This window comes from Bos taurus, chromosome 1 (assembly GCF_002263795.3).
Source record: "Bos taurus isolate L1 Dominette 01449 registration number 42190680 breed Hereford chromosome 1, ARS-UCD2.0, whole genome shotgun sequence".
NCBI classification, from domain to species: domain Eukaryota; kingdom Metazoa; phylum Chordata; class Mammalia; order Artiodactyla; family Bovidae; genus Bos; species Bos taurus.
Genome location: NC_037328.1, coordinates 20,692,915 through 20,718,718, shown reverse-complemented (window position 1 = coordinate 20,718,718; position 25,804 = coordinate 20,692,915). Strand labels below are relative to the sequence as shown.

Genomic DNA, 25,804 nt, shown 5'->3' with positions numbered 1-25,804 from the left:
GAAAACAAAGGCAGAGCCTCTTCAAGGGACAGTAGACAATTCCTTTTGGCAGGAGGGCAGGGAACATACATGGAAAGAAGGGGATGCCCTGAACTCGATAAGATACAAATGAGTCATGATGTAGACCAATTCTATAGGAGTTTGCATTTTTCTGTTTTCCTTTCTTTTTCAAAGTAATATGTTTCCTTGAAGACTTTTGAACATGACCAGATCTATCTATAATTTATAGTGAATGGTTTGTCTTATGTGCGTAGAATGGATCATTTGAGTGAAGGAAAGTGAGGATGGTATTTAGAAGAAAATTAGTTTTTAAAAATTAATCAATTTTTAACCATTCTGGGTCTTCTTTGCTGTGCCTTCCCTAGTTACAGAGTGTGGGCTCAATAGTTGTGGTGCATGGGCTTAGATGCCCCACAACATGTGGGATCTTGCTGAAACAGGGATCAAACCAGGGTCCCCTGTATTGGCAGATGGATCCTTAACCACAGGACCACTAGGGAAGTTTTAAAAGAAGATTCTTGGTTAAGATCTTAGAGAAGCAATAACGACTTCACAAAGATAAGGAAGATCAAGGCTTGGCATGCTATAGGAACTGTTCAGACGAAAGAAAAATGGAGAAGGAACAGATTGAGTAAAGCCAAAAGACATCCTTGAACTCAGGGAATTTATAAAATATATTTCTTCTTAAGAACATGGGCAAGAAGATCTATACTGTTGAGCAAGTTTGCCTTTAGATTTATGATGGGTTCTTAGCTCCTTTACAGTTCTCTAAGACAATATTCATTTCTGTTTATTCATTAAGCGTCAAGACATACAGTCATCTATTTATTCACATATTCCTGTTTTATTTTATTTCAGATGATTTAAACAGATTTGATTTGCAAATGTAAGTGAACGCATGTATTTAATCAAGAATGTGTAAAGACATAATACTGCATTAAAGCCCTTTAATGCTGGTGTTTAAATATCTGTCTTTTTCAGATATTCTGTATACATATTACCCTTTAACTCTCCCCTGGCAATGATGATTTGCTTTTTTAGCAGTTTTTATTTTGTATTGGGGTGTAGCCAATTAACAATGTTGTGATAGTTTCAGGTAAATAGAGAAGGGACTTAGCCATCCATGTACATGTATCCATTCTCCCCCAAACTCTCCTCCCACATGTGCTCCATATAACATTGAGCAGAGTTCTCTGTCCTATATAGTAAGTTCTTGTTGGTTATCCACTTTAAATAAAGCAATTTAACTTTTTAAGGAAAGTTTAAACCTACATAATGGTTTCCCTGGTGGCTCAGACAGTAAAGAATTTGCCTGCGATGTGGGAGACCTGGGTTTGATCCCCAGATTGGGAATATCCTCTGGAGAAGGGAATGGCTCTCTATTTCAGTATTCTTGCCTGGAGAATTCCATGGACAGAGGAGCCTGGTGGGCTATAGTCCATCGGGTTGCAGAGGCAGACACAACTGAGAGACTAACACACACACCTACATAAATGTTACAGAATAGTACATAGATTTTCCATATGTCCTTGACCCTGCTTCCTCTAACATTAATATCTTATATATCTTGAGTTCAATTATCAAAAGCAAGAAACAAACATTTGTATTGATGATTAGTTTTAATGCTATTAGTCTCTCAATAATTTTTATAAAAAAGTAAAATATATTTAGAAATAAGAATATTATAACATATTATTTATATGCTCTGAATGCTATTTTAAACTTTTAACATTGAAAGCCAATGTGATGAACTATACACTGTTAGCCAATAGTTAAGAACATAACCTACTATAAATGATCCTAACACTCTAATATGGACACCAGTTACGCTATTTATTTCAGGTTCCAGCAAACAGTTTTGACCTACTGTAGCTGACATGTTGCTATTGTTGGTATTGAGTCGCTAAGGTATTTTTAACACTCTGCAACCCGCCAGGCTCCTCTGTCTGTGGGATTTCCCAGGCAAGTATTACTGGGTGGGTTGCCATTTTCTTCTCCAGGGGATCTTTTCGACCTAGGGATTGAACCTGTGTCTCCTGCGTTTGGAGGCAGGTTCTTTACCACTGAGCCACCAGGGAAACCCCTTTCACTGACATAAATGTTTGCAAATAACAGAAGTTTAAAAATAAAAATAAAGTTAAAAAAAGAAAAAGAAAACTGCAGGTGCTGTTGGATATAAAATGTCAAGTTTAGGAGTGACAGAGAACACCATCAAGGAGATGGTTTAGATAGTGGAAACACATCAGTGGGCAATTAAGGATTTATGGAAATTATGCAACATTAGTAAGGGCATTATTCATATCTCTGGAGCCTAGGAGGAGTGGCCAGCAATTTGCAGGGGGAAGGAAATGAGATTTATGTTTGGTGAGGACTTTTATATTCCTCTAGTAGAATTTTATGAGGGGCTTACTTTCTGGCCTGGAATCAACCTTCTCCAGTAGAAATACTTCCAGCCTTATTTCAGCACCCACCCTTGTTAAATACCCTCACCCACCCAATTGCTCAAGCCCAAAACCCAGAAGTCACCCTGTGCTTCTCTTTTTATAATTCCCTAAGTCTGATTCATCAAGGAGTGCTATTACTTCTGCCTCATAAATGTGTCTTTAAACCATCTCATTCTGTTCATCTCAACTGCTACCACCCCAGAATGTGGCTCTGTCCTCTCATACCAGAACTATTGCAATAGCACCCCGACTGTTCTTGGAATTTATCCTTATCCCTCTCTAACCTCTTCTCCATAATCAAGCTGGATTTGTATTTTTAAATCATAAATCTCATTATGTCACTCTTTCCTTAAGATTTTCAAAGTCTTTCCATTGCACACAGATTGAAAGACCTAAAACACATCCAGAAATGGAATACTATTCAATGCTAAAATGAAACGAGCTATCAAGTCATGAAAAGATATGGAGGAACCTTAAATGTATATTACTAAGTGAAAGAAGCGAATCTACAAACGTTATATGCTGTATGATTTCCACTTCATGGTGTTCTGGAGAATATTAAGATAAAGAAACAGGAAAAAAAAAAAAAAAAAGGTTGCCAGAGGCTAGGTGTAAACAGATGGAGCACAGAGGATTTTGTAGTAGTAAAACTTCTGTATTTTGATATTATGGTATATATAATAATATGTTGTTGTTTTTTAGTCACTAAGCCGTGTCCAATTCTTTTGTGACCCCATGGAATGTAACCCAGCAGTGTCCTCTGTCCATAATATTTCACAGGCAAGAATACTGGAGTGGGTTGGCATTTTCTTCTCCAGGGGATTTTCTCAACTCAAGGATCAAACCCACATCTCTTGCATTGGCAGGTGGATTCTTTACTACTGAACCACCTTTATGTTACATATTGTAGTATCACACAGTGTCAGGCCTTCTCTGGTGGCTCAGTCCGTAAAGAATCTGCCTGCAGTGTGGGAGACTGGGATCGAACTCTGGATTGGGAAGATCCCCTGGAGAAGGGAATGACAACCCACTCCAGTATTCTTGCCTGGAGAATCCCCATGGACAGAGAAGCTTGGTGGGCTACAGTCCATGGGGTCACAGAGATTTGGACATGGCTAAGCGACTAAGCACAGCACAGTATTACACATATACTATATATGATATATATATCATATATCATATAATTTCAGTGGTGGATAAATATTGTTATATGTTTGTACGAAGCCACAGAATGCTCAACACAAAGAGTGAATTTTAACGAACTTCCAGTATAATAATCTGTCAATGTAGGTCCATCAGTTGTAAAAAGTGTACCACTCTGGTGAGTGAGGTTGATAATGAGGGAAGTATGAATGTGGGGGCAGACATATTGAGAAACCTCTGTACCCTCCACTCAAGTTTGCTGTGAATCTATAACTGCTCTAGTAGACTATTTTTTTTTTAATGTCCTAAAGGCATTGCATCAATTGTCTGCTGCCTATCCATCTAAACTCATCCCTCCTTTTGCCCAGAAGAGATCTGCTGTAAGTAAGATGTCCATGGCCCAGGAAGCAAAAGGGAGAACCTTCTCTTCTTCCCCACCTAGGGCTTACATTGCTCCTTCAGCATCTTTCTAAAGGCAGTTTCTAAAAGACAGTGGCGGATTCATTTCGATATTTGGCAAAACTAATACAATATTGCAAAGTTTAAAAATAAAATAAAATTAAAAAATAATAAATAAAAGACAGTAACAAAGTTGCAGTCGGGAAAAAAGCAAGTATCAGAAAGTTCTCATTTGACTGCTATTGTCTTAAAGTGACTTCCTACTCTCTAAGATGGGTGGTTGTCTTAAGCTCTTAGGGTGCTTTTAGTTGCACATAGAGGTCTCCACTGTGGCCATTCAATTGCACTTCCTGTGCATGGACTAATATATTTTTCTCTCTTAGCTGTGCCAATATCAGCTTGCATTTTGGGGGGATCTTTTCCACACAAACTGTCTCAGGGCTTCCAACATCCTTCCAGGTGCTTATCTAGGCAGCTGTTCTTCATTGTTCCATGGGTCATTCTCATGCATTTTTTGCAAGAATAAACTCTGGAAAGTCAAGCACATGTCAACATTATAGGAAGCTCTCCTTTAATCTGACACTAAAGCAACTAGATCATCCACGTGTGGCATTTACATTGTCCAGGCAGGAGTCAAAGACAATTGAGCTCTGTCTCCCAACTTCAACTCTCCAAGTGTTCCTACGGAAACTCCATCACTAAAGTTGATTGGAGGAGTAGACACAATGCTCCTGAAAGATCTTCAGAAAACCCTCTCACAACTCCAAGCCTTTTCTGTGTGCACCGAGTAACCTACTTTGATATTCTATAAAGAGGTCTGTCTCACAACTCGCTTTGTAATCTACTATCTCATATGTAGTTACCCCAGTAAAAATCTTTTAACAGAGTGCACTGATAGTTATATAAAATAGATAAGATCTTCTATAAAGTGACAAGTCTAACTCTCTGGTTTTTAATTTGTCAAACTGGTCATTTAAAAGGCACTTTAGTATGTAAAGAGAAGTATAGATGACTCATAAAAAAAAGTTTTTAATGGAAACTAAAATACTGATTGAATTTATAAAACTGCACTCGACATTAAGTGAAAAAGTCTACAATTAAGTGTGTTAAGTGTTCCTCGTGGCCTTAGTTTCACTTTTTACATGGTTAAATATAAATCTCCAGGAAGGGATGAATCTAGTTATTATTCTTTTAAGAGGTGAAAGATACTTGTTTGGTGAGAAATTCACTAAAGGGAAGCTCCAATTAAAGATGTCAACTACAGCACTTCCATGGTAATTTTAAAGCATGTTACTATTAATCATGTATTTTAATATCTAGAATTTATAATCCTGTAATCATTTGTCTTTAAGGGGCGGAAAAAGTACAATAAAACTTGTGGTTAAGTATCTCAGTAGGTAGAAACACCTTGTAATTTAGCTTTATAGCAGTGTTTTATTAATTTCAAAGTTGTGATTTTGGCCATAGATTACTAATATTGATTCCAACTGCTTCTCTAATCTTTGGAGCTCCTCTTGGTTTTAATGAACATATTTTATCTTCATCCAATAGATCTACAAGTTAAAAATTCTTAAAACTGAAATGATATTTTAATTCAAAATTCTTGGTTATTGATCAGTAGAAAATAGTGTCATACTTATTTGTAATATCAAAAGTAATATGTGTTCATTCATCAGTTGTTAATAAACTTAAAATACATGATTAAATCTTTTCAATGTGTTGTGATGCCCTTAAACTTTTCAACTGAATATTTAAATAGCTGATACAGTTAAATATAAAATAATCTCATTGGTAAATTATTTTACCATGTGACTAGTCAAAGGATGTATAGGATGCAGCCATTCTTGGTAGAAAATGTTACCTATTTTGGCTTCTAGGAGCAAGTACCTCACCTGAGAGCTGAAGCAACCCACATAAGCATTTACTTTTAGGCAGATACTTGTTTAATTAGCTCCAGGGAACAAAAACCATAAACTAATATCCCAAGTGTGCAGTTTTTCAGTGAAGAAGATTTAGGAAGCCTGAATTATTCCCCAGATGATACAGGATTATGTTTTTATATTGTTAACAACCACTGCTTAATATATTAAGTCATACTTGATGGTCCCAGAATTTACAGATGTTAAAAAGTTTTCATATCTATCATCTCATTCCTGAGAGATTCTATCTCAGGAGGTTCCCGCTACCCTGGGAATAAGATCCACACTCCTCCCCACAGGCCTTTTATAACGTCCTTGAGTGGTGAGTTCCTGCTCCTGCATCCCAGCTGGAGTCCGTCCTCCTCTGACCTCTGGCTGTTTCTAGCAGCCCCGATCTCCATATATTGCTTCCGATATGCTGGGTGTCTTCCTGCCTTGGGTCCCTCACATTCTAGTGGGGAAACCAAATGCTGTTCTTTCTATGGCTTGGTCATTCTCATTTTTTAAATCTCATTTCACCCTTTGCCTCTGAAGACCTTTCCTCTTGACCTTTCCCAACTACCTTCTCTATGTAGAAGGGCTTCCCAGGTGGCTCAGTGCTAAAGAATCTGCCTGCCAAGGCATGAGACACAGGAGATGGGGTTTGATCCCTGGGTTGGGAAGAGTACCTGGGGTAGGAAGTAGAAACCCATTCCAGTATTCTTGTCTGGGAAATCCTGAACTCTCTTCTCCTTTTCAGTCTCCTTATTCTACATCATAGCACATAATCACTTTTTAGAAATTTGTAATTACGTATTTAGCATCCAGAACATTGCTGAATAGATATGCAACAAGTATTTTTTGAATGGACAATGTCCTCAAAACCTGGGAAGGCACAAAGGCAATTAAAACATGTTAGTTGGCTGAATTCGTGGATTTAAGACTTGATATAAAATATTGTCAGTATCTATTTCACTTTATAAATTATCTCAGAAATGATTGTTTTGACAACAGACCTCTATTAAAAGATCAACAACCCCAAAGAACAGTTGCCAGTTTATTGCAAGTTTTCAAGGCTTATCATATTAATCTTTTAAATTATATATAACATTTTTTGGTCAGGAGCCTCCCTGGTGGCTCAGACAGTAAAACGTCTGCCTGCAATTCAGGAGACCCAGGTTCGATCCCTGGGTTGAGAAGATCCTCTGGAGGAGGGCATGGCAGCCCACTCCAGTATTTTTGCCTGGAAAATCCCATGGACAGAGGAGCCTGGTGAGCCCCAGTCCATGGGATCACAAACAGTAGGACATGAGTGAGCGATTAATATTTCATTTTCATTTTTTTGGTCTGGATGGAAGAAATAACACTTTATACAAATACTGTCATGTTCAAAAATTTTCTATCAGCTTTTAAAAGTAAAATATAGGTGGAAATGTCAGTTTTTTTTTTCATTTTAAAAACAGTGATTCATTGTCAAATACATACAATTGAGGTATTGTGGCTTTTGATAGCAAAGACTATAATACTCCAAATATCTCAATTTTATTTTTCAAACTAGGTAGAATTTGAGAAGTGTGAGCCAGGGCACTGGGCACCTAGAAACAGATTAGAACTTGAGACTTTACTCTGAGAAATCTTATTGGCTGAGACATTTTCTGCTAAAGTCAGAATGATACATATTTGCTTTGATTAGAGAACAGTACAGCTAATAGACTGCATTGCACCTAGAGTCCAGATCAACAATGAAAGCATATAAAATTTTCACTGCCCACTTAAGAAATATTATATTTTTCTATAATATGATAAATTTATCAGTTTTAGTTCATAATTTTTTTTTTTCAAATTGTGATTCAGGCAGTGAAAAAGTAACGGTAAATTATATTACTTAGATTTCTTTTTTCTTTTTTTTTAATTTTTTTATTTTTAAACTTTACATAATTGTATTAGTTTTGCCAAATGTGGCAGATTCATTTTGATATTACTTAGATTTCTATAAAATCTCTTCAATAAAGAAAGTATCATTGGACATACAAAAGCTGAACTTCCATGGCCAATTTATAATGTAAAAAAGGAAAAATTAAATTACACATTTTAGCCCTATTTGTTTTTCAAATGTTGAAGAAAAATAAAGAAACTAAGAAAATATAGTTAGTGATTCTGATCTTCCTTTAGGAAACCCTGCATTTCAGACAAACTTGGATAGAAAGTGAAAGATGAACCCATTTGTGAATTGAATATGAAACTTAAAATATTAAACTTGAATTGAATATGAAACTTAAAATTTTAAATACTATTTTAGGGATGTGAGTTTAAAAGACAGTTTTTAGGAACTCCCTGTGTGATTCCTTAGGAACATTTAAAAATAACATGTGAGTTAAAATCAAAGCTAATAAGCATAGGCAGATCAACCCACAGGTGTTTTTAATTTGTTTGCATGCATTTTTTTAATTTATTTTTAAATGATGGGAGTATAGTTGCTTTCCAGTGTTGTGTTATTTTCTACTGTACAGCAAGGTGAATCGACTGTGTGTGTGTGTGTGTATGTTTGTATGTGTTCAGTTGCTCATTCATGGCCCCATGGACTTTAGACCACCGGGCTCCTCTGGCCATAGAATTTTCCAGACAAGAATACTGGAGTGGGTTGCCATTTCCTCCTCCAGGAGATCTTCTCGACCTAGGGATCTAACCCGTGTTCCTTGTGTCTTCTGCATTGGCAGGTGGATTCTTTACCACTAGCATCACCTGGGAATTAGCTATATGTATACATATATCCCCTCTTTTTTGGATTTCCTTCCCGTTTAGGTCACCAGAGAGCACCACCTGGAGTTCTCCGTGCTATACAGTAGTTTCTCGTTGGTTATGTATTTTATACATATCATCAATAGTGCACATATGACTTACCTGCATTTAAACATAAAGTAATTCTTTTCTTCTTTTTTGTGTTTTAGCCCATTTACTTGAAATGTCTTTTCTAGTTTTTAAGACATTGTATTATGAATGGCTCAAGCTAACCTTCACTCTAAAATGAATCTGTGTGCCCTAGTCCCTTCTGACGTCTTTCTTCTGAATTGCTATCAGAAAGCCTTAGTCTACCTAACTTTTCCCTTCTTGTTTTGAATTTGCTCCAAGTTCATGTGGGCCCAGAGCATGAATTTTGCAAATCATCTTTGGCTGTGGTTCCTGCTCAGTCTGAAAAAGGTAGTCTAGCAAGCAGATAAGAAAGAACAGGAATAGAATTAGACGCTTTCAGTTGCGAAGGCCATAAAGCACAAGAAAGCACAACTCAACAGTAACTGCACTCAAGGCTATTATGATGATTAGAAATTGAGTTCTGTGTTGAAGAAGAATGTTTCCTAGGTAGTGGCAGTCTGTCTAGAGACTATAACCTTGGGTTCATTGGCCTAAACTTGTTTATGAAAGAAATATAGCACAAATGATCTCCCTTTCTGGTCAGAAATATTTTATTGTTGTTGCTGTTTTTGTTCAGTTGCTCAGTCATATATGACTCTTTGTGACCCCTTGGACAGAAATGTGTAGGACCCCTTAAAACATACAAGAGTATCTTCATATCTCAGATTTTATTTACAGACTGTGTTTGAGGAAAGCCCAGGGCCAGGAACTACTTTCTATCATTAGAAAGGGAATTTTATTAACAGTAGTGACAATAAAATCATCACCGACTACTGACAGAGGAGCATGTCCTCATAATATTTTGCAGAAAGAAAATTATTGAAACAAATTTGAGCTATATTCAAACAAAATTTGAGCCGTATTTTTTTAAGAGGAGAAAGCTTTCCCAAAGTCCAGAATTTCAGGGTCATGTGATTTGCATAAATGACATAGTGTTTTGATTAAAAAAAAACAAATTATTTGATTTAAATTTGAGTTATCCCTTTTATATGGAATGTACAGAATATATTTGAATAACAAATATATTTTAAAAATTATATCTGAGACAATTGTAAATAGTGCCCTTCTTGAAGGCTTTCATTTATTCTATATTTGAGGAAATTGGGAGATATGTAAATTGCAATGCTTGAAATCCATGTGTAAAAGGAAACTATCCTCATTTATAAAATAAAGGAAAGATAATTTATTCAACTAACATTAATGTTGCTGAACAGGGGCTTCTCTTGTGCTTTCAAATAATTTATGAAAGTAAAGATTATTTTAGTTTTGATATTTAAAAATGATTGACATGATGGTTCTGCTATGTGTAAATGGATTGCACAATGGACATATTTCTTTTGTTTACTGAGCTATGCTTTATGCAAGAGAACGCCTAAAAGCAAATATTTTGATAATTTTGAGGATATGATAAAGTTTATAAGAATTAAATCTTTTTTTGAGGTATGAGAGGAACCAATTGTAATAAGGATCTCATATACGAATTTCAAGGTAGAATTTTTATTGTGCATAATTTTGGGGGAATATTAAAGTGGCTATATAATAATTTTTGCTCACATTGGAGTCAGTGAGAGAGTATTGCTCTTGTAAGGTTTTTCATTGTTTAAAAAGAATGATATTTTAATGCAACTTTGACAAAGACTATACTATTAATTTTTCTTGGATCCTATGTTGCAATATCAGTTTAAGCATGTTTGCTTTAAATGACCATGTACACTAATTAGAAAGAAAACAATTCACCAGGAGCTATATCAAATACAGCCTGCAGATGGTATGAGCTTTTTTCAAGGATCCATATTGTCCTTGGACTTGGCTGTTGTATTATACTTTAAATGGAATTGATTGTGTGGTTGTAATGAAAGTAACAGATTGATTTCTATCCAGTGTTGCAAAGAGTAAATAGAAAAATGTTCCTGTCTTGACCTGCATTCATAACCGATGGGATTTGCTGGCTTTGGACCCAATCCTTAATGAGATAAGATGCAAATGTAATAAACCTGGCTTCAAAGTTTGAGAATCTTTTCAATGCCCATCAAAGATGTTTCTTTTTGCATTTAGATGTGTTGTATTGATTACATCACAATCACCTACGATATGTTACTTTCTTTAAATGCTATTCATAATTTATAGTGTAATTAGCATTCATATTTGCCTTTATAAACATACCAAGATTATTGAAGTGTGGGTTATAACATAGTGGTATAGTTTTTAATTGTCCTTAAAATTGATTTACTTCTTTTGGCTATTTGAGTGTATGATAATAGTTTAACCTTGGATTTAACTATTTTTTGTTAATCAACATTTTTGGCTGTGGAGTAAATTTTTATATTCTAATATATTAAGTAAGGTGTAATATTAGTATATTTTAGTAATCCATCGTAATACTATGTTTTCTGAAGGACTATTCCTGCTGAATATTCATTCAGAATTATCACTGTATTATTTATTAAGATATGAAATGCTTGTTTCCAATAGTGAACTCTTAGTCTCTTCCCCTCATTCTTTCCTTGATAATTTAGAGAATAAGCAAACATGTGTGCTATAATTTTTACTCTGGTAGTCAGGATTTTATGAGACTTTTCCCCTACTCACCCTCCATAAATAAAACTCAGGCCCACAAAACATAGAATTGAAAATATGAAGTACAGTTAGGAACTTCACTTTGCTATAAATGAAGGAATGCAAAAAAAAGAGGAAAAAAGTAACAATTCATTTCTAAGCAACAGTTTCTTCACAAATTATGTGGCTTTTTTTGGATTTGTTTTATGTTTTGGGTAAAACAGTTTAGTGTAATGATGCTTAGATGAGACAAAACAAAACAAAATTAAAAAAAAAAAAAACAACTAACACATTTGACTGCCGATGTTTCTCAGTTGTAGCTTCCAAGAGCTCTCTCTGTTTTTCCTAGCCCACTTGATACCCTGCAGGTTGTGGCAGACAATTCACAGGAAAAGCTTAGACATCAGGCTTGCACGCTTCTTGACTCCATTTTAAACCTTTTGTTCACACCAGGGTGGCATTTTTTCACACTGCATGTGGCAGTTTTGACTCCTATCCAACTTGTCTTATAAAATCAAAGTCTGTGATTTTTTTTTTTTGCATTCACAGGGCTGCTTCCTGAACTGCTACTGCTGTTTGTGTCTTTCCTAGTGATTGGTTCAGAAGTTTATAGCAAAATGTGTTTTAGGGAGGGGGAGGAAGAAGACAGCGATATGAAAAATGTCCTGGCCTAAAACACAGGAAATACATTTTGAGTAAGAGGTTGACTCTGCAGAGATTGTACATGAAAATCAAATACACTTCCCACTATTTTAATTATTTTTGTGCAGTACTCTGTTGAATATACAGGTTAATTAAAAATGTATTTAATGATATCACTTTCAGGTTGCAAATGCCATTTTTTAAAGAACTATCATGTGATAACAAAAGGACAATCTCATTCTCGAATGAATATAATTATTTTCTCATATTATTTTATAATACTCAATGAGTGCAAATGAATTTTACTTTAAAATGTGATCATTCAACATACCTTACTATTTGACTCTAAGTTCAATCATGAATAAAATTAAACTTCTTTAAAAACATTATACTACGGAACACAACATTTCAATAATTCCTGTATCAACTTCATCATTCTTAAAGTGTTCTTCTTTCCCTTCTGTTTAATTAAAAACATCACTTTAGTTCCCATTCATCTCCTTCATACTTTCAACTAATTACACATATATTTCAAATGAATTATATAAAGCCATATTTATGAAATAACAGCAGCAGAAGAAAATTTTAGCAAATGCAAAAGGTGTATGCCTTCACATGTTTCTACAGAGTAGTTATTAGGAAGGATTTGAAAACTACAAGTAGGAAATCTCTGTAGATGATATGGAAATAATAAATGTATACATATAATTATCCTTTGGAATTCTTATTTTGTTTAAAGATTACCTTCTATTTCTATTAACAAAAGCATATAAAATATTCTGAAAATATCTCTTAGATATGTGATTCATTTCAGTATTATTTTCATAGGGGATATATGAGATTTCAATTTTAATCAACAGATCAATGAGGATTATATAATTTCTTATATTTTCTGAAATTATACAATAGTCACTTTCTTTTATTTTTAAATTACTGCTTTTTTAAAAGTAACAATTCAATCACAACATAAGGAGAAATGAAAATCCAGTTAATAGAAACCAATATTTAATGCAGCAGTAAGTATTTGGTAATGATGTTAACAAATTTTAAAGTGAAAGAATCTTATTGCATATTTTCTTAAATTTTTAACTACAAAACCAACTTAAATAATTGAAGTTGCTTTATTTAATTCAAGTTGTATACTTGATACATTGTGAAGAATCATATTATAGTACTTTAAGGAAAAAAATATAAAAGCGGTAGCTGTAGATTATAGTTTTTATGCCTTCTAGTGAATACCTACATGATTTCAGTGCCTCTGAATTATTCATTACAATATTTGAAATGTGGAATGTATCTGTTATATTGAAAAAGAACTCAATTTAGATTTTTCTTTCATTCCTTAGAACAACAAAGTATGATTGGCAAGAACATAGCAGAGAAATAGCACTTTATTGTAACTTGTAATAGTAGATATGCTAGCACACAGAACAACTACTTCCTTTTCCTTTTATATACAGAAAACTACTTTACAACTCCTAGAAAGTATTTGAAAATAAAACAAAAACAAAAAAAAATATTTCAAAAATAAATAATTTCAAATGGTTGCTGTAAATAAAATTCTGTTTAAAACAAAAAAGATGGAATGAATTCAGTAGTCTGGAATTTTCTTGTGATTCACAGATATTGTATCAGGTACAGTTTTTTTTTGTTTGTTTGTCTTTTAGTCAATTTAAAATCTCTCCTCATTAGTAAAAAAAAGAAAGTAAAAATGATTTATACTTGAATATTAAAGTTTTATAAAGATCATATAAAACCGTCATTAAAAACAAAACAATTAACTGAAAGCAAATAAAATATCCAAACAAACACATACTTATTTAATTGATATTTAGTGTTAAGCCCTAATTTAAAGCCTGACAGCATTGGAAATCTAATAAACCATTTGAAATTAAGAATATGAAAAATACAAAAATAATCATCTAAGGAAATTAAAGCTTATGAAATAAAATATACCTACTTTTGCAGCTCATATGTTTGTTGAAAACACGTTTGACTATCTCATATGCATGCCAAAGAATGTAGAAATATATTTAACTCATTTTTCAGTATCTGGCATAGAAAATTCCAACTTTTATTGCTTCAAGTTTCCTATTTCCTACCCTCCCCACCTACTCCCTCCGATTCTTCAGACTCTCTTCTGTCCAGCATTTCTTCTGTTTGAGGTGAACGAAATAAGACTCCTAAAAAGATACACACGAAATAACCTCCATCCAGCTGAAGAGAAGTAGGTTTTCTGCCTTTAGCCTGTCCTTATATGTTAATAAAATCAGCTCATACATTCTGCCACCAAATTCAGCTTGGAAATAATCCTCTGCTACTTAAGGTTGGATGAAAAGAGTATTCATTGTGAATTATGTTTCATCTGTCACAATAACCTTCTTTAGTCTGTCATGGACCTCCCCTTTGCCTGTGGCAATTAGAGAAAATAGGTATGCCTTGAAGTATGGGATAGTGGTTTCTTAAAACAAAAATTGATACACATAGACAATGCTTACTAAGCAATATATTGAAAAAAAAAAACATATCAAGCATTTTGATTCTGATTTTTTTAAAAGAATCAGTAAAATAATGTTTTAGAATGAGCAGGTGGAATTATGGTCATCGGTTATTGTTAACATACGTTATTGATGAAAAGCAATGAATTATAATAGTATTAAAAAATTAAATGTCAACAATATATTTTCATATTGCATACTTTCTAATTAAATCATGACATAAGATACAAATTATAAATATATGGTATTATTTAACATAACAAATGAGAGTAATACATTTATGTGCCTGTAAGTATATTTCAATATTCCAGACTAACACTTTCACAATTTTTTAAAAGGGGAAAAACAAAGAAAAAATTTTCCCTTCACATAGTTTATCAAACATTTTGTTTAACTCAAAATCAATATGATTATTTGACTTACTTACTCTTACAAATCACTGAAATTACCTTGAGGCAGTTCAAGTTCACCTTTCTGAAATTAAATCTGTTAAATGATAGACATCATCTAACCATCTTCTTAAGAAACCTCAACTTTCTGGTTTAACAGGATACAATTATACCACTTCTAGTTACAAATGAGTTAAACTAGATCATAAAAAGCTACAAAAGACAAAAACCAAAAACCAAAATATAGTTGACAAAAAATATTCCTTCAAAAGAAAGTCACTGCTGATGAAGTAATTCAGTCATCCTAACAGCTGGATGAAATAAAAACACACAATTTAAGCTAACACGAAATTCATAGTCTGAAGAAAAAAATTCTTGAGACTAAAAGGAAAACCTTTTTTGGCCCACTGCACAGGTTGGGCACAAAAGTGCTTGCTAAGCTATCTATTTCACACATGCAACGACAGAAGGTTCGATATTCATTCGATCGATGAGTGAAAAGGCACAATGGCAAAATCAGACAGACTTCTTTTCAAATACAGATCTCCAATGTCCCCCTACAGTCTACAGATGCACGGCTGGTGGTGTGGCTCAGACGGAGCAAGGGTTACATCAAGGCTGTTCTCTGGACCGTGCAAACAGTCTAGACCAATGACCTGCAGCATCATGCCCTTTGAAGAAGAGGCAAGTTCGGTCATGATGAAGAAAAATCAAGGCGTACCCCTTTTAACAATAGGGAGCAGCTCGAGGCTGCAAAGAGGTAAGCAGGGGTAAGAAGAAAACGGCATCTGCTTCCATGGTTACAGGCCAACTATGAGAACCTTGCTTTTCAAGGGAGCCTGTTCTCAGGCTCCCTCACGGGGTATGTCATGCATTATAAGCAAAGGCAGGTTGAGCTGAAATCCGCATAGTTATTTCAGAGTAAAATGATACGGAGCACATGGCTGGCAGAAAAAAAAAAAGTCACATGACTATTAAGAACCAGACTTGGGCTATTTCAGAATAGAATTTTTTTTTCGTAAACCAGTTTAAGAAAAGACAGTAAATTTGTATAAAATGAAGAGCCACGATAAACATGATTTTCATTTCTCAGGCTTTTATGTGAGCAGAGGTCAAGGGTCAAGATAATACCTCCCATTCCATGGCAGGATCATGAAGCCTATTGTTAATATAACTTTATGATGGATAGCGTTTAAAAATATTTCCATGTTTTGCTGGACTATAAGATAGAATATATGCTCTTGTGAATCTCTCCTGATTCTCTTTGATTTCCTGCCCTGGATCATCCCCTGTTTATGTTCATTTCCACGGTTAGATCTCATGAGGAAGGGTAGGAGATCTGGTGAGAAACTTCCTTGCTGTGGAAATGAAAGCTAAGGAAGTGTGGAGTTTCCTCTGCCTTTTGAAAGATGCTTATAGTGAATTCAGATCTATGCCAAAATTATGAGCCTCTGACAGTAGTTCTAATTCATGTATTTATATTTTACTCATTGCTTGATACATCGATGAACGTATAGACTTTTTTTTTCCCTTTTCTGTGAAATGTTAAGTTGTTAAAGTTGACTTTTGTGATATGCTGCATTGGCAGCTAAAGCTATTTGGATAAAAAGTTGACAAATATAAAATGCAGCTTATTCTGTATTATTAAGGATCAGTCTACTATAAGTTACAAAAATGTAGCCATAATATAGATAGATAAAATGTTCCTATAACAATGTACCATAACTGAATATTACAAAAGTTCATATTTGTCTTTCTTCTAGTAATGAACAATTAACTCTAGATATTCCACGCAGTTTATACTTGAAGCAATTTTTAAGTATATTGTTAAAATTAAGGAAAAAAGAAAGTAAAGAAGGTTCCAAAGGGCAAAGTATAAAACAACTTTCATTAAATTTATTTTTCAGAGGTTATGTTTGTTACTATAAATGAGCACCATATGGCTTGTATGTAACTAGTCATTTCAAATACCTACTTTGAAGGAAAATTACCTTGTAGCATTACAAAAGCAATTAAGTGTTGGTGACCATGATAGCAACAATTTTGTGCTCTCAGTTGAGAAATCAGAAGGTAATTTTGTGATGTATTCCTTCATGCTGATGTTGTGTTTTGAGCTAGGTTCATGGCTAAAGGTATGAATTTGTTTTTTTTCTTTCAGTGTGATAAGAAACATTTATTTCTATGCTTGCATGGTAAGGAAAACATATAGGATTAAAAAAATGAACTACTGAAGTGTTACTCTTTTAGTATATAATACTTCCTACACTATTATAAGCAGTGAACACATTATCTTAAAGCAGTCATGTTGTAGTTTCTTGAAATAATTCACGTGCTGCTAAGGTAATTCAACATCAGAGTTTCTTTGATGAAACAGCAGATCATACTTGCTGCCAAAGGTCAAGTGCCAGCTATTTCTTCTGTGGAAAATCTACCTCTCAATTTTCTAAAGGAAAACAAAACAAAAGCAAATGCACTAAGGTTTATGGTTTGCATGATAGTTTGTGGGTTGTGGTTCAAGGAAAGAGAGGCTATTGCAAGAAATCTGTTGCAAAATAGGTAGCTGAATTCTTGGGGCTCTTTTTACTATTAACATTCAACCATTAGTCTTGCTTTTTTGTTTTTCAAAACATATTCAATTTTATGAATATGTATGTGTATACATAAATTAATGTAGATATAGGTTAAACACTTAGAGACATTCTCATAGACTCAGATGGATAGTTATTGAAATACTACTGCTTTAACATACTAATATTGCTTAAACATACTAATATAACATACTAACATACTCAGATATTTAATACTGAGTACTTATGGGGAAAATAACAGCCTCCTTCCTTAAGAAAGATTATATTTGAAGTATTAAATAGCTGAGTAATGTGTCCATACTACCTGTATTTTGCAACAAAATTCCACTCATGTAACAAGATGTATTAGATTTAAACACTCCTTAGAATTAAACATTGGAATGATTAGTACAATTTTCCCTCCCAACTATAAAATCAGAAACCGAAGGACTAAAATTGGCCTTGCCTAATGGGCCTCCCAGGCAGTTTAGTGGTAAAAAACCCATCTGCCAATGCAGGAGACATGAGTTTGATCCCTGGGTTTTAAGATCCCCTGGAAGAGGAAGATATGGCAACCCATTCCAGTATTCTTTCTGGAAAAATCCCATGGACCTAGGAAACTGGCAGGCTACAGATCTTCAGGTCCCAAAGAGTCCAAAAAGACTGAGCCACTGAGCACACAAGCACACACAGTGGAGACTCACTCATATAAGAGAGAGAAAAGCACTGAAATGTTCAATGCCTTGATGTCTGATAGTGCATAGAATATAGTAGATGCTCAATAAAATATCTCTATTAAATAAATATGTAATTGCACTAAACAATCAATTATCTAAATATAATTCAATCTCATGAAATGTAGGACAGATTCTTCTCTAGGTATCAATACTTGTGTATCTTTTCTTACCTTTTTCTCTAGACCTTTCTATATAAATAAGTGTCACTGATTTATGACTACTGAAAGCCCATAATGTATGCTTGAAATGTATAATCAGAGCCACACTTCCCTAATAGGATTTGATGAAACACTATTTTTCTGAAAGATGTTCTGGAACCAAAAAAAAAAAAAAAAAAATCCAAAAGTCAAATACTTGTGAGAGGGATATTATATTAAACAATCTTAAATAGGTTTCTCATATAAAATATTTTCCAGGACATTTAAAAGCTAAATATATGGTGTATCCCTAAGAGGGGCATACACTTGACACTGATTTCCAAAGTTATTTATTTAATCAACTTTGTTAATAAAATACTTAATATGACCTGATTTCAGTGATATGCTGAAGCTGGCTAAAACTAGCTTGGATGAGCTACTATTCTACTCCTTCCTAATCTCTGTTTTTGAGAGACAGCATTTTTTTGTTTGAAATCAGCTGTGGCATAAGTATTTGCACCATAGAAATCAGCAAATTCTACAAATAAGAGTTGTTTTTTTTTCTTCCCTTTTTTCAGTATCAGTTGTTAAACAGTTACCACACATCATTATCTAATTTCCTCTCACTCCCTCTTTGTAGGTAAATTATGACCACTGAAAGGTCAACAGGTTCAGAAGTTTTCTATTTGTCAACCTGTCTAAAAGTAGTTTTCTATTCATCAACCTGTCTAAAACACAAAACTATTTAAATCAATTATGAAGATTAGACATAAAGAGAAAGTCAGTCATGGAAAATAATAGACACTCCAGTTTTTCTTTACAGATTTATCTTTTATATCAGGAAATAGTATAGTCTATCTTTCTGATTTCTCTAATTTACCTGAATAAACATCTATATTTATTTCTTTATACTTTTTTATAACAAAATATTTATGTTTTGTTAATTGTCTACCCTAACCCTAATTTGTCTAATTAATTTGTTAATTGTCTAATCATGTCTGAGTTCCTGAGAACATATTTCTGAAAACTACCAGACAGCTTATAAATGTGTCTCTAACTTTAACTTACTTGATTATCATTGAATTTTTATAAAACTGAGATGAAGTATTATAGAGTAACTTATACTCTTGTATTGCATATCATTTAATTTTGGGAATATTATCAATTGTATTTACCCACTTGTTCTCTTGGGTGAGAAAACCAAAATGGAAAATCTATGAGTAGAGGAATTGAAATACATGTTTTTAACAGACAAGCCACTTAGTTCCCATTTGATTTTTTACCTATTAAATTACTCTGGGTAGGCTTCCCAGGTGGCTGAGCTAGTAAAGAATCTGCCTGCAATGCGGGAGACCTGGATTCAGTCCCTGGGTGGGGAAGATCCCCTGGAGAAGCGAAAGGCTACCCACTCCAGTACTCTGGCCTGGAGGATTCCATGGACTGTATAGTCCATGGGGACGCAAAGAGTCAGACACAACTGAAGAACTTTCACTCAGTCACTCATTAGGGTAGGTTATAGCTGAAATCTTTAAATATTGGGTGGATTATAAGTATAGACACTTGGTTAAGTAGTGCATGACTTAGAATCATAAATGAATTATTTTTTGGCCTTGATGCCTGAAGAATGAGTTCTATGATGACATGCTTTGAAGGGTCTCTGGGATCTATTTTGTGACAGTAAGCAGGATGATTTATAATATGATTGAAGAAGGGAATGGCAACCTACCCTGGTATTATTGCTGTGGAATACAAAGGACAGAGGAGCCTGGTGGGCTACAGTCCATGGTGTTGCAAAGAGTCAGACATAACTGAGCAAATTCACACACACTTCCAATTTACCTTTCCAATCTCATGGACCCAAAACATTGTATTTCAGTTCATATGGCTCACAAAGTAGTTAATTAATTTTGAGAGTCTATCTTTGGGTCAAGTATTACGTTATTCATTGGGAATTTAAACATGATTAATACAGATCTCTGCCTTTTGGTGTCCACAGTAAATGTGACAAGAAAGCAGCTTAAATGTGCTAATATCTTGAGAGAAAACCATCTGAATATAACTCTGTCTACTATAAATCTAACATACATCTATATCATGAAAGCTAAGAATCTATGAATTTAATCCCAGAATCTCATATACATTCTGGATTCTACTCTCATCACATAATACATGTCACAGAGAGCTTCATATTCATAAATACAATTATGAATTGCACAATCAAGACATGTGCACACTTGTTCAGTCTCTCAATCTCGTCTGACTCTTTGCAACCCCTTGGACTGCAGCCCACCAGTCTCCTTTGCCCAAGGGATTCTCCAGGCAAGAATACTGGAATGGGTTTCCATGCCCTCCTTCAGGGGATCTTCTCTACGCCTTTTATGTCTCCAGCGTTGGCAAGTGGACCCTTTACCACTGAGCCACCTGGGAAGCTACAGTCAAGATGAAGAAGAAGTAATTTCTTAATATATATTCAAGTAAAGGGTAAGTGGAAACAGATAAATTACAGAAACTAACTGCACAGTATATTTATAAAATTGAAGAAGCAGTATACATAGTCAAGATGCTCAAAGAATATTCTGCCACTATCATAAGTTGAATATCATTATCATATCAGACATCCAACTTAGAAGATATTGTGTGTATATGTGTATTTGGATGTATGAAAAGAAATGTATTGAATGCTCATTGATTAAGATATTACTTGTAGTTGGAAAATCATTTAAACATATTAATATCATGCTTCTGAGAAATCAAAAGCCAATCAAAAGTTGTAAAAGGCTTTACTTTGTTACCATATCAGCCATATTGGACATAGTACACAATTTTAGCATTGGATAATTGTCTTCCCAATGCCATATAATATGGAACTCTTCTTCACAATTTTGAAAACAAATTAATGCAAAATAGTTATGCATGAAAGATTAACTTATTTAATATAAGGTTTCTAATGAAAAATAGTTTTGATTTTTGTTTGATAACTCATAAACACTATTTATAAAGACTATTATCATTCAGTTCTAGAAGGAAAAAATTATGATTTCATGTTTTTAAGAAGCTATCTTGCCTTTTTATAAACAAAAAAAGTTGTTTTTTAAAAAAATTCTATCTAGAGAATTTAATTCACATTTCTGAGCTTAGCTCAACTCTCCTCCCTTTTGAAAATGTTTTCCTTCTTTCTGGAACATCTTCACTTTCTACTTTTTCCTACCTCTTATTCACTCATATTGTTTTTCCTTCTAATTTATATTTATTATAATATTGAGTATTGTTTGTAGTTTTTGCTGAGCAGAAGAAAGTAGATGGCAATGGGAACATTTTAAAATACATGTGGGAATCATCACACTCTAAAGCTATAGTAATTGAATATAAAACTCAGCTCTGAAATTTTGCTTTTTAAAAAATGATTTGTTTACCTTTTAAAAAACAAAATAAAATGACCATTCACCTTTCTGAAAGGAGAGACAAACTTCCTGCTTTTTCCATTCTCTTATCTGAGGCATGAGTGGTACCTGTGTTTATTATAAGCCGTGCATAGGCTCCGTTATTGCCTTGTAGTGTGTGTTATTACTAACATCACCAGAAGGAATTTCCCTTAATTAGCACATCACAGACTTCATATTTTGATTGAGCATCAAACTCATTCTACTTAGCTATTGTATGTGTGTGTATGTGTTAACCCCCAGATGTTAACATGTGCTGAAATAGGCATATTTCAATACCTTGTTTTTACAGATGACTGCCAACTATTGTGCTTGCTCTATTACTTTGTGCTCCCTTTGGTATTCTTTTTTCTCAAAGACATGATAGAATTTCTAATATGCCCAACAGACTTCTCAGATTTGTGTTAATTAAAAAGAGACTTCATTTAAATATGTGTTTTTCTTTAAGGACTATATTCATGGATCTAAACTATGTTCCTTTCTAATGTATATGTATATGATATTCAATATTATTTGTAATAATTAATAATAGTTATTTCATTCTCTCCAAGAGTAATATTTTTATATGATGGCTTTATGTCTGCTGCTGCTAAGTCGCTTCAGTTGTGTCCAACTCTGTGTGACCCCATAGACGGCAGCCCACCAGGCTCCCCCATCCCTGGGATTCTCCAGGCAAGAACACTGGAGTGGGTTGCCATTTCCTTCTCCAATGCGTGAAAGTGAAAAGTGAAAGTGAAGTCGCTCAGTCGTGTCCGACTCTTAGCAACCCCATGGACTGCAGCCTACCAGGCTCCTCCGTTCATGGGATTTTCCAGGCAAGAGTACTGGAGTGGGGTGCCATTGCCTTCTCCCCACTTTATGTCTATATATATACATATATATATATATATATATATATACACACACACACACACACACACACACACACACACACACATATATACACACATAAATCCCATAGTGGGCTTCCCTGGTGGCACTGGTGGTAAGAAACCACCTGCCAATACAGGAAACATAAGAGACACAGGTTCGATCCCTGGGTCGGAAATATCCCCTGGAGAAGGAAGTAGCTACCTAGTATTCTTGCCTGGAGAATCCCACGTTAAGAGGCACCTGGCAGGCTACAGTCCACAGGGTTGCACAGAGTCAGATACAACTGAAGAGACTTAGCACACATGCATATCCTAAATTATGTTTTATTTTATTTTTTTTAAGTAGACACTGATAGACATTTAATAAAATTATTAAACTAGCATTTAATAAAAACACTAAATAAAATAAGAATAGTAGGAAACTACCTAAATATACCAAAGGCTATTTGCTTTTATTATTTATTATTTTATTTTATTTTTAAACTTTACATAATTGTATTAGTTTTGCCAAATATCAAAATGAATCCACCACAGGTATACATGTGTTCCCCATCCTGAACCCTCCTCCCTCCTCCCTCCCCATACCATCCCTCTGGGTCGTCCCAGTGCACTAACCCCAAGCATTCAGTATCGTGCATCTAACCTGGACTGGCATCTCGTATTTGCCTATGTCTATATCGATGAAGGCAGACAGATTTATATTTAAATTTGTATCAAGTAAGCAGTTCACTTTAAGATTATTTCAAATCACCAGGGAATATTGTTAATATTCAGATTCTGATTCAGGTGCCTGGGATTGGAGTCTGAGATTTTGCATTTTTAATAAGACCCCAGGGATGACAATGTTGCTGGCCTATGGAAAATAGAATATCAAGGAGTTAGAGACCTCCTAGTAAGGACTTCAAGTTTTGACTTTGTCCCTGATTCTGATCTTAACTTAGAGATTTAATCCTTTTGATTTGTTGTTTACTTATAAAATGGGTGAAATCTTGTTTCTACTGCTTCTTCATGGAATTGTTCTGTGGTCCAGATTAAATTAATTTAAAGTGACCCTGACTGGGAAAGATTGAGGGCAGGAGGAGAAGTGGGTGACAGAAAATCAGCTGGTTGAATGGCATCACCAACTCAATGGACATGAGTTTGAGCAAACTTTGGGCAACGGTGAAGGACAGGCAAGTCTGACATGGTGCAGTCCATGGGGTCACAAGGGGTCACAAAGAGTCAGGCATGACTGAGCAACTGAACAATAACAAAGCAAGCTTTATAACAAAAGAGCAGAGGAGGTAATACAGATATTTTTTATCCTTTGAATATTATATTTTAACCCAGTGACCTAATTTCTGTTGATCTCTGCCCATTTGGCCTGAAATGATGGACCTAGTTTTACAACTATTTTCTAATAGTTCTTTGTTCTCATAAATCCTTCACTTTGTGTTTATTTATTGAGGTATTAATCCAACAGCTAATGATTGAGTAGCTACTGTGTACCATACCTTGTGCCAGCTTCTAAAGATACAATGAACTTCTCTCACTTCTATTGTTCATTCTTTCAAATAATTTCATTTATTGATTTCAGTCTGTGATTTTTTCTTTCTTCCTTCAATAGAGTGTTGGGACCATTTATCTGAAGGTTACACTTTTTTTTTTTTTTCCTCTTTGAACCAGTTTTATCGAGTTTCAAAATATTTTCTAATTCTCCACTATGTGGTAAATCTCTGCAAAAGGAATAGAAAATTGAGGAAAGTACAGAAGGCACAGCTCTTTACCAAAGCATTTAAATTCTACTTAGGGAATGGTATATTTAACAATTCCTCAAACAGCTGTAATAGTACAAAGCAGGATATGACTAGTGTCATCCGACTTTGAAGAATGTTATGTGAAAGGATAAAATTCACAGCTGACTTGGAGATTTGCAAAGTCTTCTTAAAGATAGATAATTGTGACAGAAAGAGACAAGAGAAAGAAAAGAGTAGATATTAAAGATGGAGCAAATCATACCTTCCTTCTCTTTGCTTTTGTTCATGTTGAATTACTTAAATAATCTGGCATGGGAAAAAGATTTTAGAATATCTTTTTAGGTATGGTAGGTATGATGTAAAGTTGGAAATTCTCATAGAAAACACACTGTGATGACCTTGAATGCCAGCTACCAGATCTGAATTTTTGGGGGGAGCGTTAAGGAATCTTTGAAGATTGGTTTTCCTGTCATACATTCAAATTCAACCTTTAATTCAAGCTTGTAGAATTTAAACACAAATCAATTACATGAACTCAGTTCATACAGAGCAGATTGGCAGCCTCCTGGTAATTTTTTGCTAGTTTCTATCAGATCGGCGTGGCATCATAGACATGGTGTAATGGACGGTGTGAGGACACCTGGTTACTAGGTAAGCCCCGTGCACTAACTTACTAGTCTGTTGACCTTAGAGAAGGCACAGACTTCTATAAGTCTTCAGTTCAGTTCAGCCACTCAGTTGTGTCTGACTCTTCACAACCCCATGGAGTGCAGCATGCCAGGCTTCCCTAACCATCACCAACTCCCAGAGCTTGCTCAAACTCATGTCCATCAAGTCGATGGTGCCATCCAACCATTTTATCTTCTGTCGTCCCCTTCTCCACCTATCTTCAATCTTTCTCTGCATCAGGGTCCTTTCCAAAACGTCAGTTTTTCACATCCAGTGGGCAAAGTATTGGAGTTTCAGCTTCAGCCCTTCCAATTATTATTCCAGGACTGATTTCCTTTAGGATTGACTAGTTTGAGCTCCTGGCTGTCCAAAGGACACTCAAGAGTCTTCTCCAACACCACAGCCCAAAAGCATCAATTCTTTGATGCTCAGCCTTCTTTATGATCCAACTCTCACATCCATACATGACTACTGAAAAAAACATAGCTTCGACTAGACGGACGTTTGTCTGCAAAGTAGTGTCTCTGCTTTTTAATATGCTGTCTAGGTTTGTCATAGCTTTTCTTCCAAGGGGCAAGTGGCTTTTAATTTCATTACTGCAGTCACCACCTGCACTGATTTTGGGGCCCCAAAAATGCTTCTCTTAATGATTTTAATAATGAACTCTGCCTATTTTCAGAGGTCATCATGGGAGAAATGTAGTAAATAAATGTGAAAACATAAGCTTTGAAAGTATAAAGGTCTGTACAAATATAAGCATTCCCCCT

The 25,804-nt window shown here is 34.6% G+C and overlaps 1 long non-coding RNA gene across 5 annotated transcripts in view; it reads left to right on the top strand.

Annotated features, from left to right (window-relative positions):
- LOC132345457 (uncharacterized) overlaps positions 1 to 25,804 on the top strand; it is a 526,373-nt gene that overhangs the window by 105,146 nt on the left and 395,423 nt on the right. For all 5 annotated transcript variants that reach the window (XR_009494773.1, XR_009494775.1, XR_009494777.1 and 2 more), the window contains exon 3: positions 15,443 to 15,639. This is a non-coding gene — a long non-coding RNA (uncharacterized lncRNA). The remainder of the gene's footprint in view (positions 1 to 15,442; positions 15,640 to 25,804) is intronic.